The sequence below is a fragment of the Triticum aestivum genome, chromosome 7B (genome assembly GCF_018294505.1).
Source record: "Triticum aestivum cultivar Chinese Spring chromosome 7B, IWGSC CS RefSeq v2.1, whole genome shotgun sequence".
Lineage (NCBI taxonomy): Eukaryota > Viridiplantae > Streptophyta > Magnoliopsida > Poales > Poaceae > Triticum > Triticum aestivum.
The window spans coordinates 232,223,010-232,226,503 of record NC_057813.1 but is presented as its reverse complement, the minus strand read 5'-3'; the positions used below and the strand labels follow the sequence as shown (position 1 = coordinate 232,226,503).

General features: G+C 48.6%; 1 protein-coding gene across 1 annotated transcript in view; it reads right to left on the bottom strand.

Moving 5' to 3' along the window:
* Window positions 1–810: 810 nt before the first annotated feature.
* LOC123159208 (uncharacterized) overlaps window positions 811–3,494 on the bottom strand; it is a gene marked incomplete in the record, with an annotated part of 8,634 nt that continues 5,950 nt past the window's right edge. Inside the window, 1 exon segment of the mRNA XM_044577038.1 lies at window positions 811–938.

Genomic DNA, 3,494 nt, shown 5'->3' with positions numbered 1-3,494 from the left:
GGTTAAACCTGGCAATGGTCATATAACTGAACTAAACCTAAACCATAACCAATCAATATGGAGTTTGAACCAGAGCTAAACCACACCGCCAATCATCGCGCATAACCAAAACTAAACCAAACCGTATGCGCGATGATTGGCGGTGTGGTTTAGCACCTCAACCAAACCAAACCACTCTTCGATCTATGGGCTTAACCCGGTTCTTTGTTTTGGGTTGAAACCAAATCAATCTGACGTATATGCAAAGCTAACCGGCAAGCAAGCTAGCTAGCAACGTAATTGTTCTACAGTAGCAGCTCAATACGTGTGTGCCCAGCCGCGTCGCGTCGCGTAGCGTATGTACCTGTGTGTCCAGCCGCGGCGTGTCACGTGCATACCTCCAGTCCGAGAACCGGTTTTGAACCACGATTCACATCTATCAGCGACCACACCATTTAGGCCCATACCAAGCCATACCCAACTCGTTTTTATGCAAACCCAAACCAAACTAAACTTATAACAGTCTGGGCCCATCACAACCCAAACCAATCAAGCCCAGGGCAAACAACCAAACCATTGGCCCCAGTTAATCAAAAACTGTTCTCAGATTTAGATATGGTCCTGGAACCGTTTGCTCTGCCCCTGGGGTACAGAATCGACGTTTGGCCATCCTGTGCCGTTGGATCGAAAGTTGTGTGGCTATGATTGAAGCTGCCGAGGGAAATGTGACGCATGCAATGAATACTATACACTGTTTGAGCAGAAACATGTTGCATTGCTATGCTGAAGGTAAACGCAAGGCTTCAGGTCCTTTCTAAAAAAGAGAGCAAATTTTATGCGCATAAATTGTTCCTTTGTCTCCTTCAAAAGTACTCCCTCCATTCCATAATTCTTGCGTGGTTTGAGTTCAATCAGAGGGACAATTTTGTGTGTGTACAACACACACAAGTCTACATGCTCTTAGACCAAAATTTCTAGGTTCATGTGACGCCCCCGATTTAATCGTACACTAATCATACACGCAAATGTGTACGATCAAGATCAGGGACTCACGGGAAGATATCACAACACAACTCTACAAATAAAATGAGTCAAACAAGCATCATATTACAAGCCAGGGGCCTCGAGGGCTCGAATACAAGAGCTCGATCATAGACGAGTCAGCGGAAGCAACAATATCTGAGTACAGACATAAGTTAAACAAGTTTGCCTTAAGAAGGCTAGCACAAACTGGGATGCAGATCGAAAGAGGCCCAGGCCTCCTGCCTGGGATCCTCCTAAACTACTCCTGGTCGTCGTCAGCGGGCAGCACGTAGTAGTAGGCACCTCCGGTGTAGTAAGAGTCGTCATCGACAGCGTCTGGCTCCTGGGCTCCAGCATCTGGTTGCGGCAACCAGAAAGAAAGGAAAGGGGGGAAAGGGGGGAGAAAGCAACCGTGAGTACTCATCCAAAGTACTCGCAAGCAAGGAACTACACTACATATGCATGGGTATATGTGTAAGGAGGCCATATCAATGGATTGAACTGCAGAATGCCAGAATAAGAGGGGGATAGCTAATCCTGTCGAAGACTACGCTTCTGGCAGCCTCCGTCTTGCAGCATGTAGAAGAGAGTAGACTGAAGTCCTCCAAGTAGCATCTCCAAGTAGCATCGCATAGCATAATCCTACCCGGCGATCCTCTCCTCGCCGACCTGTTAGAGAGCGATCACCGGGTTGTATCTGGCACTTGGAAGGGTGTGTTTTATTAAGTATCCGGTTCTAGTTGTCATAAGGTCAAGGTACAACTCCAAGTCGTCCTGTTACCGAAGATCACGGCTATTCGAATAGATTAACTTCCCTGCAGGGGTGCACCAACTTACCCAACACGCTTGATCCCATTTGGCCGGACACACTTTCCTGGGTCATGCCCGGCCTCGGAAGATCAACACGTCGCAGCCCCACCTAGGCAAAACAGAGAGGCCAGCACGCCGGTCTAAACCTAAGCGCACAGGGGTCTGGGCCCATCGCCCATAGCACACCTGCACGTTGCGAGGGCGGCCGGAAGCAGACCTAGCCTAGTGGCGTTCCAGTCCAATCCGGCGCGCGCCGCTCCGTCGCTGACGTCTGAAGTGCTTCGGCTGATACCACGACGTCGGGATACCCATAACTACTCCCACGTAGATGGTTAGTGCGTATAGGCTCGTAGCCAACTCAGATCAAATACCAAGATCTCGTTAAGCGTGTTAAATATCCGCGAACGCCGAACAGGGCCAGGCCCACCTCTCTCCTAGGCGGTCTCAACCTGCCCTGTCGCTCCGCCACAAAGATCCACACAGAGGGCCGTCGAGACAAAGGTCCTTTCAGCCCCCAATCCGGGAATCACTCGCGGGTACTCTTCGAGCGGACCCGACTTTAGTCACCATCTGTAGTACGTATATATGTATAGTATATACCCGTGATCACCTCCCAAGTGATCACGGCCCGATAGTATAGCAAGGCAGACTGACAAGAATGTAGGGCCAATGATGATAAACTAGCATCCTATACTAAGCATTTAGGATTGCGGATAAGGTAACAACAGATGTAGCAACAATGTCAGGTTATGCATCAGAATAGGATCAATGGAAAACAGTAACATGCTACACTACTCTAATGCAAGCAGAATAGAGGAGAATAGGCGATATCTGGTGATCAAGGGAGGGGGGCTTGCCTGGTTGCTCTGGCAAGAAGTAAGGGTCGTCAACACCGTAGTCGAACTGGGGTCACCGGCAGTCTCGGGGTCTACCGGAAAGAAGTAACGGGGAAACACAATAAATAATGGAGCAATCAAAGCATCACTAAGCGTAACATGGCAATACGCGGTGTTAGAGGTGATCTAACGCAGGGATAGGTAATACCGGCGAAGGGGGAAAACATCCGGGAAAGCATTCCCGGTGTTTCGCGTTTTCAGACAGATGAACTGGAGGGGGAAAGTTGCGTGTTTGGTATGCTAGGGATGCGCGGCGGATGAATGGGTTGCGTATCCGGATTCGTCTCGTCGTTCTGAGCAACTTTCATGTATAAAGTATTTTCATCTGACTTACGGATTATTTTATATAATTTTTCAAAGTTTTAATGATATTCTGAAATTATTATTAACTCGAAATTAATTGAATAAATGCTAGGTGCACCCAGCACAGGGTACACAAAAGTGTACCCGGGGATGACAAGTGGGCCAAGGGGGACCCAGTTGACCAGTCAAGGTTTGACTGGTCAACAGGGGGTAGGGCCCCCTGTCATTGACTCACTAGTAAACTAACAATTTTAGTTAGACTAATTAAGCAGTTAGCAGGTTAATTAACATGATTAATTAGGTTAATTAATTAACTAACTATTTTAATCATTATATCTTTTCATTTAATTATTTTTCGTTTTCGGGTGGACCCCGCGTGTCATTGGCCAGGGGCCTTAGCGGGTCGTGTGGGCAGGTAGGTCTCGGGCGACGGGCGGGCGCCCGTTAACGGGCGCACCCGGGCGATGGCCAGCGGGCGTGGAC